Source organism: Lemur catta, chromosome 13 (genome assembly GCF_020740605.2).
Source record: "Lemur catta isolate mLemCat1 chromosome 13, mLemCat1.pri, whole genome shotgun sequence".
Taxonomy (NCBI): Eukaryota; Metazoa; Chordata; class Mammalia; order Primates; family Lemuridae; genus Lemur; species Lemur catta.
In genome coordinates, this window is record NC_059140.1 from 70,964,869 (window position 1) to 70,979,472 (window position 14,604).

The 14,604-nt window shown below is 35.7% G+C and overlaps 1 protein-coding gene across 12 annotated transcripts in view; it reads right to left on the reverse strand.

The window, feature by feature from the left end:
• Window positions 1-14,604, reverse strand: part of NBEA (neurobeachin) — a 562,035-nt gene that overhangs the window by 23,822 nt on the left and 523,609 nt on the right. The window lies entirely within an intron of this gene.

Below are 14,604 nucleotides of genomic sequence, written 5' to 3' on the forward strand. Positions count from 1 at the left end.
ATACAATATTTCATTAAAGTCTATGAATATGGAGATATTGAGATTTTATAGTTTCCAATGAATAAAAATAATTTTAGATATCAAAATGGACAGTACAATATACTTTTGTGTGTGCCAAAGAGATAATTTTATAAAAGACTTATGCATTTCTTCTATATATAAATCTATAGGCAAAATATTTTAATATATAAAGCTGGACTAACAGAAATATTTGTCTGAAATATTGCAAGTATGTAATTTAAGTCAACAAAGAGAAGCACAATATTTACTATGATCATTACTCTGTTACTATGCTAATTTTTTTCCCTAAAATTGTGTGCAATTTGGTGGCACATAAAAGTGAAATATGAAAGTCATCGCTGAGTGCTTGGAGGAGTGCAGGTAAGTTGGTAGACGCTCTTGACATAGCACTGCCACTAATCACATCGCTATCTACAATTCTCATTTATAAAGTACTTTTAACAATCTGTCCTCCTAGACTGCATTTCAAGAAAATGTTTATCAATAAAAATGAGAACTTTCAAATTTATTAGCAATATTAAACATGAATGCATCATTATCTGCCATATTTCAGCAATTGCGTAAATGGGGTTTGGTTCTTTTATTTGCAGAGGCAATGGAATGAATTATTAAATCTCTTTAAGTGCTGTCCGATTTTAATGTATACATTTATTTGCATGGTGTCCACTGATATGCAAAGTGTGACCATTTACCTAAATTGTATTCACATAGATATCATCATACTTTGTCTCCCCAGTGCAAGATTTGTGATTATAAAAGGGGGAATAGAACATTTCTGGTTAAGTTCACATTATTAACAAAAAACTCTTGAGAATTATTTGGGGGAAAAGGTGGTAATTTTATTGGTAAAGCTGCTCTGGATAGCAAATGTCCAATACCTAGCTTCATGTATCAGGAACAGCTAAAGTCTGTCTAACAACAGATACTATTGCCTGTGGTTTTATTCCTCCAGAAAACGAACTTGAGTAGGAGTGAAGAGCTGGGGGTAAAATTAAGCACATTTTAATCTCTAGATCAGGGCCTTGTACTTAGTGGGTATCCTTTAAATGTTTATTGAAGGAATGAATCTACAAACATGCTTTGCTGGACTCTAATTTTGTTTCTCTGGAAAGGGAAATTATACTAGAAAATGTGAAGAAAATGATATGATTTCCAGAAATCTTCTGCACAGTTCTCTTCAGTGGGTTCTGCCTCTGATGGTTTTTGGGCTGGGGCAGAGTGCACATGCATATACATATGAAATGGTTCCCAAGTGGTAGCAGCATAAAGATTAAGTCGTGATTAATATCACCCTTTCATTAAGACAGCCTATTCCCTGTTAAACATTTATTTATTTTGAGACTAAACTGAATTCCTCTTCCTTGTGATCTACTTCACATCACTTCATGACCCAAAAGATCTTATTCCAATATTTATCCTTCGGCTATCTTGTAATCCTGCCTTCCAGTAATTGCTTACCCTCTGATTTAAAAGTGTACAGATCTTTCCCATCTTGAAAAAGTATACTGTCTTCTCTAAGTTCCATTTCGTGCCATTACCAAAATGTTTGAATGGGAAGCAGCTTCCCACACAATATTTTCTGTCCCCTCCCCCACTTTTAGGGAGTCCTCAGTGACTTCCTTGCCAAGCCCGTGCGAACTGTGCATGGGAGAGTTGCCCGGTATTACGCGGAGCCCATTATAAAACCCGTGAATCATTAGAATGAAGTAGTTGTTCTGATAGCCACTCCCTGTGTAGGAGAAAATCCTCCCTTAACGCTAACCTCGGGCGGGGATCTAAGTGCTTCCCCTCTCAAACTCCCTACATCATAATGAATGCCCTGAATATTCTCACAGCACATTTTCACCTTTTATTACAGAATTTAACACACAATTATTCATGTATGTCTGTTTGCTCAGACCTTGAATCTCTGCAGGTCAGGACTGTGACTTAGTCCTAACAGAGGCTTCAAACGTATTTGCTGGGGCAATGGTGGGACCTTGGTGCAAAACTGAAAGCTGATCTAGAAATAGAAAAGCATAATACCGGAGAAAACTTTACTTTTATAATTCAATACCACAAAAGCAATTAATAAACATTTGTTGAATGCTTGCTCTGTGCCAAGGGATACAACGTCAGACAGCAGACTGCCCTTAGGAAGCTCACAGCCCCCGAAATAAAGAAGACGAGGACATCGGTGCATGTGGCAGGGAGAAGGCCTACAATGGAGGCAAGCCCAGACTGCCACGGAGCCCAGACAAGTGACAGAGGGGAAGGGGAGTGGGAATCTTGGGAAACGGACTTCCAGAAAAAGACATGAGCTGAGGTCTGAAGATTAAGTAGGAATTAGCTAGTCAACAGCATGCAAGGATTTTCAGCCATAGAGAAATTTTCCTGCAATAATTGCCAAATATATCAAATCAGAAAAGCCCTACTTAGAGCTAATTATGAGATTGATTCTTTCTATATTATCAGACATGGCATCTCTAAATACTGTTCTGCATGGATCAGAGAGATTTAATGTTAACTATATTTATTCATAAAGCACATATTTACTGAGTACCTACTACATGCCCAATCCCATCCTAGATATTTAGGATACACATCAAACACAACAGTTAAAGAGTCCGACCTTCACAGAGCTTACATGGAGCCAGAGGTCACACTGGCATCCCCAGGCTAGATTCAGCTTACAAACATAGTTTCTATTTGAGCCAACATTTACAGGTCAGGAAATTTTGTATAATAAATTAATTTTTTTTGGCTTCTCTCCAAAAATTAGCAGATCTGGCAATACCATATCAGCATCCCTGCCCAGCTGCCCTTTTGCAATGCCCACCACTACGTGACCCATATAAAAGACTACAAGTTTGAAAATAAGTCTGTTAATCTAACTTCATCAAATCTAAGATGCTGTCCATTCATTATTAGAAGCATCATTATTTTATATACTCTTAAGAAGTAAAAAATGCTTCCAATTAAACTATGATACACCATTCATTAACTGTTAGACACATTGTGATTTGGAATGTTGAGTGTATCTTACAATCAACAAATTATAGTAACTTTTTACATGTAACAAACAGCAGTATCATGAGTCTTACATATTTCATACAAAGCTAGCATAGGTAATAGGCTTAAAACACTAAAATTTTTCAAAACAAATGTGACTGACAAAACCTTTGATGTTTTACAAATACGAAAGACAATGTATCCACTGGTGGCCAAACCTTTGGTGGGATAACACGAAAATATGGATTGGCTTATACTTAAATAACATTCTGTCTTAGCTCTTTACAATTGTTGAATTTGGTATCTTAGACTTAAGCTTTTTACATACATCCATTTGTATTTACTTACTCAATATCTTATTTTTTTAAGGTTTAAGAAAGATAAAATGCATAAAGTATACTAATCTTAAGCGTATAGCTTGACGAATGTGTGTGTGTTTACGTTTTTTTTCTCCTCTTGTAACCACACCTAGATCAAGACAGGATTTTGGAATGGACTGGAAATTTCCATGTCTTGGTCTGGGTGGTGGTTACATGAGTATACATATGTACAGGTAACCTCATGTCCCCTCCTCAGCCAATTATTCCCACTCCCCACCCCCTGTCAAGTCAATCACTATTTTGATGTTTATCACCATTATTTTTTCTGATCTTGAATTTCTGATAAATGGAATAATATAGTACACATTTGCTGTCTGCTTTGTTTTCATCAACATAACATCTGCAAGATTCATCCTTCTTGTATTTGTCAGTAGTTCTTTCTTTTTTACTGCTGTGTAGTATTCCATTGTATTAATCTACCACAATTTATCACTTCTGTTGATGGATATTTGGATTGTTAATAGTTTCACATTGTATATTTATTCATAAAGAAAGTTTCTTAGAAAATTCTTGTACATTTTTGTTGGCTGTATATCTAGACATGGGTTTGCTGAGTCATGGAGTAGGAATATGTTTAGTATTCTTGCCAAATTCATGTTCTGTAAATATTTGTAAACCCAGAATGTAATAGTCAAAGCTATAAATAAAGTAATAATTTTTTTTCCAGAGACAGGGTCTCGCTTTGTCACCCACCTACAGTACAGTGACACGATCACAGCTTACTATATCCTCAATCTCCAAGGCTCAAGCTATCCTCCTGCCTCAGTCTCCCAAGTAGCTGGGACTATAGGTATGTCCCACCATGCCTGGCTAATTTTTCTTATTTTTTTTGTAGAGGCAGGGTTGCCCAGGATGGTCTGGAACTCCTGGCCTCAAGTGATCCTCCTGCCTCAGCCTCCCAAAATGCTGGGAATAAAGGGATGAGCTACCGCACTCAGCCTCCCAAGTAATGATTTAGACTGTGTCGTCTTTTAGGGTATTAATATACAGAAACTCCTACATCTCTAAAATCAACTGTATTTCATTAAAAAGTTATATAAAAACACCACTTTATTTTGTTACTAGGAATTATCCAGATAGGAATGAAAATTAGTTTCTTAAGAGTTTTAAATTTTAATTGTTATGTAGGTTCTTACTTTTTTTTATTTCTGCATATTATGGGGGTAAAAATGTTTAGGTTACATATGTTTCCCTTGCCCCCCTTTTCCCAGAGTTTCAAGTGTGTCCATCCCCCAGATGGTGCACATCACACTCAAAATTATTTTGTTGAATATTTATTGAGCAGTTATTATGTGCTTAGCATTTCTTTTTCTCCCCAGCTAAGACCTATCAAGAAATAAGTAGGCTTAATACCTTGAAGAAGTTCTAAAACATGGAATTCTGCATCTGTAGGCACAGAAGTAAAGCGGAATGTAACCTGAGTTGTGCACAGGTAGGCAAAATAAAAATTGTAACAGTGGACATGGTTCTCCGATTTCATCCATGTATATGACACATCACTCGGTTTTACCTGCTTATCTGTAATGTGAAGCTCCCATTATGAAAGTTTCTATTAGGGACACTTTCTCTTTTGTCCTCCCTCTCCTTCCTGATTACCCCATCCCTTAGTCTTATTAGGCTCTCCTTCGTAAAATTCTCCAGGACCCACCTATAAGTTACAGAATTATCCACATCTTCAGCAAAGTCTCCTTTTTTCTTACTTCTACTCAACAAGCTCTCTCTACTCCTTCATCTTTCTCATGGGTCAGGGCCTGAACAAAGGTGCCCAGTTGGATGTGAGGGAATAGAATCTACCTTAATTCCCAGAGGAAGACATGCCTTTTGGAATTCATTCACGTAGTGCATCTTCTTAAACGTGCACAAGGGGCCGTATGTTAGCCACGGTGTGGTATATGCCTTATTCCTTTGACCTCTGCACCTCTTTCTTAATTGTTTTCTTTCATTCTTGCCTTCCCTTCCAAGAAAGTTCTACCTCCTTGGTAAAGATATATCCCTGGAATTAAATCCTCAGAAGAGGAAATAAATATGCTGTGTGTGTTTGTGTGTCACACATATGCCTATTAATATGAAAGACATCACAGCCAAGGTAAAAGTAAATGTGGCCATGGGCAAGCCATAATTCAGAGTCAGACCTTCTCTGATACGCGGTAGATAAAAACCTTGGTTATTCTTGTCTTTTCCACAATGCTCGTAAATTTAACCCAGATACATTTTTCTCTCATAGACTCTTTACAACTGTTAGTCCTTTTTGGGGGGAAGCAGATGGTAAATGCAGTTTAGTTTTATCTTTCAGATGAAATGCCAGGAGAGACAGTATGAGGGAGATGACCATGTAGGCTCTCAAATGACCTGTTTTGTCCATTCCTTTTGGTCTGTATAAGCTTTTAAATTGTTTTCCAGAAAAATCAGCATTTCATGAAGTATAACAGGTTATCCTCCTTACGATGAAAAATATTGGACTTGGCCAGGCGCGGTGGCTCACGCCTGTAATCCTAGCACTCTGGGAGGCCGAGGCGGGTGGATCGCTCAAGGTCAGGAGTTCGAGACCAGCCTGAGCAAGAGCGAGACCCCGTCTCTACTAAAAAAATAGAAAGAAATTATCTGGCCAACTAAAATATATATAGCAAAAAATTAGCCGGGCATGGTGGCGCATGCCTGTAGTCCCAGCTACTCGGGAGGCTGAGGCAGTAGGATCGCTTAAGCCCAGGAGTTTGAGGTTGCTGTGAGCTAGGCTAACGCCACGGCACTCACTTTAGCCTGGGCAACAAAGCGAGACGCTGTCTCAAAAAAAAAAAAAAAAAAGAAAAATATTGGACTATGTTCAAAGACTGGTCAATTCACTAACAATTTTCAGAAAATTCAAGAAAAAAGTAGTAAAAGTGGCTGCTTGAGAATGCAGAAAAAGATGTTCACAGTTTCCTTAGTATTGTGCTTATTTCACTGTACAACTCTTACTTACAATGCTTTTATTTTATGCTTAAAAAATTATTTTTTTAACTAAATGTGACACACAATAAAAAATAGATACGTGATTGATATCGTCTTTATGTTCCACCTGCAATTTTGCCAATGCCAAATAGGAAAAAAATAAACAAAAAAAATGGAATTCTGAGAAGTCTGAAATGATAAAAGGAAAGGTTACTTAATGGAAAACTGTATTTTAACTGATAAGTTTTTGCTTCTGGTTTATGGTTATAATAAAACAAGATCATATAAAGCATTACTTTTTAATGCTGGAAAAACGAAGCAAAATAAATCAAGCAAATAATATCTGCATTTTGTTATTTCTTGCTTTACAAACATTAAGCTATATAAAAAATTAAAATGCTATTTTATATTCAGCTGCTCCTAGTTTTTCATAGAAACCACAAACTAGAAGAACAAATATTTTTCCTTTTGTTGTAACAATCAACTGCATTAAAGCTAAATCTATCCCAGCGAAATTATTAGAATATTTAGGCAAATATTTGGTAATTCACATAAAAAAGGACATTTGCTTTCATTAGTAGATTGTGTTAGATAATGTTTGAAGGTGGGAGTTCTGATTTGTTCAGTTACCTGCCTTACTGTTTGGCTTTATTCTTTTAGCGTAAACCTAAGCAGAATGAAGAAGAGACCTACCCTCCTGCTGATTCCTATTTCTTTCCTTGGCACGGTAAATTATAATGGTGATATTATATAACTGACTTAACAGATGAAAGTGGAAAAATAAGCACCATTTCCTCTGGACAGAAAATGCTTCGTCCAGAATATTTTCTCTTCAAATCAGGTCAGTGCCATCAGTGACAAGCTCACTCAATTTTTCTACTTAACTCAGGCAGAAAGAGTGCATGCATCTTAATGTAGCTGGTTGTGACTGACCCACCCTGGATGCTTTAAATAAGTTTGTTTAGCCAAGAGAAGTGAACAACCCAGGGGGAGCGGATGAGTGAGCTGGATACCTTCCCTGGCTCTGGAGGACACGCCTCCACAGACCCTCACCCCCACGTTCTCCACCTTCCCACTGGGTTCAGCCAATGACACAGCCCAGGAGAGGAGACTGTCTCTATGAATTTGACTAGTCATGATGGCTCATATAAGTGGAATCATACAGTTTTTGTCTTTTTGTGACTGGCTGATTTCCCATAGCATAATGTCCTCAAGCTTCATCCATGTTGTAGCATGTGTCAGAATTTCCTTCCATTTTTAAGGCTAATACTGCATTGTATGTATATACTACATTTTGTTTATCCACTCACAATTGGACACTTGGGTTGCTTCTACTTTTTGGCTATTGGGAAAAATACTTCTATCAACACGGGCATACAAATATTTCTTTGAAACCCTTCTTTCTTTCAGTTCTTTAGGATACGTACACAGAAGTGGAATTGCTGGGTCATATACAATAATTCTATTTTTAATTTTTTGAGGGACCACCATACTGTTGTCCACAGCAGCTGTACCAGCTATACCATTTTACTTCCCCACCAACAGTACACAAAGGTTCCAATTTCTCTACAGCCTCTCCAATACTTGCTATTTTCTTTGGTTTTTTTGGATAGTAGCTAACCTAATGGGTGTGAAGTGTTATCTCATTGTGGCTTTGATTTGTATTTCCCTAATAATTAGTGACACTGAGCATCTTTTCATGTGTATCTCAGCCATTTGTGTATCTTCTTTGGCGTCTTCATTATCCCTTTGAAAGGGTAATGTGCGGAGATCCTGACTGATACAGACAGGATTGGTATTCAGGTATAACAAATGAGAGAAATGCTGTTTACCTTTTGTTCCATGTCTGGGTAGAACTGACCAAAATAAGATTATATCAAAGCAAGAGGCATTTTCACTGAGGATTTGGAATATTTTAGAGAAAAAAACTACCATAAGCTTCTTAGGAGAGACTGTGGAGTCTCCTTGCAATCTATATTTGTTCATACTCAAGAAGAAGACCAAAATACTCTTTTCTGGATGATTTAGAGATTGATCTACCTGGGAGCAAATGTTTTAGCTAACAATTTCTTAAAGATTCTTCCAGGTTTTTGGTTCTTTGCTCACTTTAAAGTTGATCATTATATAGTACATAAGTAGAGAATTCAACCCAGAAAAGCTTAAGCCTATGTGACAAGAATCAGTACAACATCCCTGTCAAACCCTCCCTGAGTGAGTAAGTTTACATGCAGTAAATTCTATGCCAGCTGATTCAGGAGGCAGAGAAGGAGGAAAAGAAGTTGAGGGGAGGTGGTGGTGTAGGAGGAGGAATGAGAGACAAGTAGCAGTATAGGCGGCGACCTTTGTAAGTTCACTTGGGAGTGTCCACTCATGGAAAAAAATAATAAAAATAATAAAAGTTGAAATAGATTTGCTTGGTATGTGAGACAAAGGTTTACCAGGTTCTGGAATAAATATTCCAAAATGGAATCATATACTTTTAGTAAACTAAATTCAGATTAAAAATATTATTGCGTGTATTCAGCAGAACAAAATGTTTTTTGATTTTGATGTAAATGGGAAACAGTCATTTAAATTTACTATATTAAGACATCATATGGCTTTAAATAGGTTCATTACCAATATGTTTAAAACCTTTAAAAATGAGTCCTAAACATCTAACTGAAATGCTTCGGTACTTAGATTGATTAATATCTACTTCAACAAATTGAAGTATGCAATATGTTTTGAATAATTGTTAATTTATGCTGAGGTAACAACTGTGTAATATAACTGAAATCCATGTTAATAAAAGATAGGGAAATTCCTTCCAGCGATTTCTAGTACAAACAGCAGGCTGCAATTTTCACCCTTCTTCCCTTGAGTGAAATATGACTTTAGATGCTTGTGAAAGCATTTGCTGTTAATTTCTGAAAATCAATAATTAGCGCTTCTCAACACCACACAATAAAAATAACACAAAGAGGAGAAAAAAGGCACATCTCACATAAATGACATACATCTGACTCTGACTAGCTGCATTATTTATGCTTTTCTAGTGGACGATTGATGACCAGGGACGAGCAAAGGACTGCAGTAATTATGAGGAGAAAAGATAAACCTAAATTAAAGATTTATTCACTAATCAAAATTAAATGTGTGTCATTAATTTCCTTGATACTAATTTCTATATTGAAACTTTATTCATAAGACCTTTGCAATGCAGGCCTGATTGCTGCAGATGAGAAACATACAACGAATACAATTGAATCTATATCCGTATTAGTTTTAGGAATCATAACATTCTTCTTGCTCCCAAAATGATCCTTTAACTTTAAAGAACAACTAATGTATTTCCAGCCTAATAATTAAAATGTGGGTATTTTCTTTCTGTTTTTATTTGGCTTTTAAATTTGTTAAAATTTTCATCTCAGTAAAACTTCCAGTAATTATAAGGGGAAAATTAAGATGGATTAAATAAATCTTTCTTAGCCATTTTTTTGATCATTTGTTGCAATCACTTCTCAGAATAATGGCCCAAGAGAAGATGCTGGACATCCCCATGTGAAGACAATTAGGCGTTGTGGCACTTGTAAACAGACAACCTTGTGCTACAACTTGTCAGCAGATGCAGGGGGCGGTGTTGATACCTCTGTCATATCAAAAAGTCAGAAGTAGGGGAAGGAAAAGCCAAGGGATAACAAATTCACAGAAGGAATAAGCAATGATTGCAGAGGCCATCAATATCGTCACTATGAATAACTTCACATTATCAGGATGAAAAGTGTGTTAATTTTTTTTCCTTATAAATTTTATGAGTTCATCTTCTGTGGAAAGCCAGCGTTGCAGCTGTTTTTGTTAAAGACACATCTGTCTTGGTGGTTCTTGACAGCGCTATCATATCAGTTCTCTGTAGTAGCAAGGAATATTTCAGCAAGAAAATAAAGTGAAAATGGAAGCAAACTAATCTACTTCCTATGGGCATATTTTTACCATAGCAGATCCAAAAGGGATGCTTTGTTATCCCTGTCAGATCAAAGAAAAACATAAAAGAAGGAAATATAATCTAAGAATATCAAGAAATATTAGTTACGAAAAGTAGACTAAAATACCACATCTTTATGACTGCTGGTAATATTAAAATCTATTAATATTTTAATGTTTCCAGCATAGAAAAATGTGTATATCTATAAATAAGTAAAAATTGTATGGCCTGTATGTTCTAATAGCTGCCGGCAGAACAGCCTGTTATGATAAGCTCATGTGCATACCTCTCACTGTCATAAGGAAGTCATTTAAATCATTTTTCAGTTTGGCTTTGTCAACCACAGGTATGATGACAAGTATTATGACAAGCTCAGAACTTAGTATCTTGTCAATGACTTGTCTGGTGTGAGCTTACGGCTTCTGTTGAAATATCCACTCCATTTTTTTTCTCTTGCCGAACAGGTACAACTTTAATGCTAGTAACATAGTTATGCTAATTCATTTGATAATATGAATTTAAAACTAATACCACTAAAATAAAAAAAATTTAAATATAAATAATAATAAAAGATAGAGATGCTAATACTAATTTATATCAAGAACAAAGAAAGACTGTTACAGGCAACAAGAGGCTGCAATTAGGCTGCCTTTATAAAATTTTAGAGCTGAAAAGAAATTTTAAAAACACCATTATTTCTTTTACCTAAATAATAATAAAAATAAATCAATTGATTTTATCTGTTGCTAACAGATGTTTTTGATTAAGTTAATACTTTTGGTATCATATATACAGAAATAAATTATTAAAACAAAAGTTTTTCTAAGATACTTTATTTAATTATGCCTTTAGATGGTAATCAATGTCTGTGTAGTGCTTCACAAAGTATTTTCGCATCTCTTTTCTCCTAGGAATTAGGTATCATTTCTGTCATCATTTTTTAGGTGAGAAAACATATGTACATAAAAGATAAGTGACTGACTTAAAGTCACTCAAATACTAATGCTGCGGCTTCGGGCTGTGATACCACTTATAACCTGATTCCTGTCTTTCTACCACTTCTATTGCCTACTGTATACCATATAATCATACTCTGGGGCAGACAGAGTTAAATAATTAAGTCTGTAATCAGAAGTGTGATAATTTCTTAAAACAGATTAGAATGAAATATTTTTCATTCATTATAAAAGTATAGTAAAAAAATTTATGTGGCATTCATTTATTTAATAATTTCTACTGACCAATTGCTCACTATGACATAATCCCATAGTGCCTTTGGAACCCTCAAAAACTGATAATAAGTTTTTCTGAGAAGTATATCAAATGATCAACAAAATGGCTGAAAAAGTTTTCTTAAAATCATCCTAATTTTCTCCCTATAATTGCTGAAAGTTTTACTGAGTTGGAAGTTTTAACTTTCAAAAGCGTAAGTAAAACACACAAAAAAACCCCCTTACAGTCTGAATTAGTGAAACAGAAACATACATTAGGCTTCCCCTAAAATTTTAAGAATCATTTTGGAAGAAGAATACTATCCCTAAAATGAATCAGTTTTCATATATATTCTGTTATCTTTAAATTCCTAGAGAGTAATGGAACTAAAGACACCCTAACTTAAGAACTCTCATACTATATAGCTGGATATCCTTGAAAAGAATATTTAATTTAATAAGAGTGTAATTTGTATTCTTATTTAATAAGAGTGTTAGGCTAGATTAATGGTTTTTAATTGAGAATGTATACAAAATTCCTAGGCAGATTTTTTTTTTTTTTTCAAAATAAACCTGCTTGAAGCCCATCCTGGATATTCTGAGATGCCCACGGGATGGGAGGATACAGTGGATGGGGAGTTAGATGGTGTGGCATGTGTATTTAAAAAGAGTTCAGGGGTAGGGGTGGGCATGTAGTTGAAATGGGTTAAAACGTTTTTCTCTTTCTTTTTGTTCATTCTGCCATATATAGATTCCTAGGGTTAAAATTTTTGAAATTGGTTATAAATATATGGGGTTTCATTATACCATTCTATTTTTATAGGCAAAAAAGCTTTCCAAACGATTCTAACACACTCTTAGTAGAGCAGGGCTTCTTAAGCTTTAATATCTCAAACAAGTCACCTGGGGATCTCATTAAATGCAAATTCTGATTCAGTAGCTCAGGGACGCCTGAGAGTCTGAAATTCTAACAACTTTCCAGGTGATGCTGATACTGCTGGGCTTGGACCACATTTGAGTACCAAGGCCTTAGAAAACCACAGGATTACATGATTACCAACCAGAATACCCTAGTCTCTAAGCAAGTATTAGGATGGAGTTTCTTGGCCATCATTAAGTAAGTAAAAATATAAAGCAAATGACATAATTTTTATTAATATATAAAAATGGATAAGAAAGAATATTCATTATCACGCTTGAAAAACACTGCTCAAATAGTCAGTTGAGCTCATCTATGAAAAAAAGTGCCTAGAAGATTAGGATGTAAGCCAGGACTTAAGACAATTTAAATAATATCTACTATCCAACAGATCTAGTGTTTACATATTAAGAAGAGCTTTGTACCAGAACTATACTGTCATGTTTCTTCCCAGAGGCTGTCATGATAAAGTTTATTATCAATTACTGCTTTACAAGTATAAAATAAGTTAAGTTGTCATAATTTTCTCAGACAGAGTTCCTAAACTGTCAAAGAATGTCAATTTTTAATCTGACACAGAGAAAAAAATTATCTGTTATTCTGACCTCTAATTTCTTGACATTTTAATGCCATAATTGCTGTGGTTAGTGCTGCTTCATGATTTCACCTGTCAAAGAATAATGAATCAATAACCTTAAGCCATTTCTCAAATTTTAGCACAAACTTCAAAGCTCAAAGTTATAGGCAGACTGTTTTGACAAAGGGGACATATGTATATATTCACATATTAAATATTTCTTTTTTTAAAATCAATGTTTCATTTAAGCATTAAAAAAAAAATCCATCTTCCTTGGGCTAGTTGGAGTTTAGTATAACTATAATTAGCCACCTTTTGGTTTTATCTATGTGAAATGTGCAACCTCCGTATTTTAAAAGTACCAAGATAAACATTATCAAATTAAAGGAATGTACTGAGTTCAATAAAAGGGTTAATATTTTAAACTCTGCTTTTTCCAAAAGCCTATGTCTGACTATTTAGGTGGGCTTCAGTTCTCTCAAGTCAAGATATGGCAGTGCAGACCTCCAGGAACTCAACACGGGTGTTTAAAGAAAACGGTATTGTGCCTACCAGAAGGTCTACTCACAGGGGTTTTATGTACGGGTAAGGGCACATAAATGACCACCAGATAATGACTATGCTGTACTTCTTTCACTTACCTACAGGTTCTTTCTTGTGACAGCATATGCTGAGCGCTTTTCTGTCGAGGAACATATGCTACGTCTTATTCCGCCTTTATAAACGGAGCAATTGAAGTAAAGCGAGGTTAACGTGGCTACATTTACCTAGCTCACAGGATTCAGGTGGGTTCTCACCTGTTGGAGGGCACTATTCTTCAAGTTCTTAAATGTCAGTGCAGAACTTTTTTTGTGGGAATATTAGGTTCTAATTGGCCAATTGGCATTAACGGGAATATGTTAGAGGAGGGTAATGGTGGGGATTGGGATACGGGAAATTAACTAGTATTCCTTGAAATCATTTAATGCCTACACTGCACGAAATGGCCCCCTAGTGGTCACAAGGAGATAAAATATCTTCCTAAGCAAACTCGAGTCCACAGCGGTCTATATGGTCAGGGTAAACATCTCTGCCGGGTGTGTGCTCAGGCCTGTGCTGGCTGAGGGAAGGGAGGTAACAGTATTCCAGATATGCCTCTTACATCTAGTATTCTAAGAACTGATTTAGAATCGTTGAGTTGGGAGGTGGGCAATGGGTTTGGAAATAAAGAACATAAATAGCACTGTATGATTCTGGGAGTCTCCCTAATGGAACCTCAGTGTCGGGCAATTGCGTGCTCAGAATGAGAATGCTGGAAGGAGACAGAGTCTTTAGCTAAGGCACCCTGGCATTACACAGTCTGCATTGCTCTGAGTAATAAGGAGCTGTAATATATAGGTCAGGCCATCTATATTACATGCAAACATACGCTTGAACCATTACCACTCAACAGCAACAAAAATTTAATCATACATTTTCATGTAGTGTTTCATTAGGAAGTTTTACAGTTTGCCAATAAGGCCTATACACATTTGTTTTTTTTCACTGTCCAAAGCAATGCTGTGATATTTTGTAGAAACAGGTATTTTTGTAAGATTCAAATAATAAACACTGTATATAAAGTCCCATTTCTA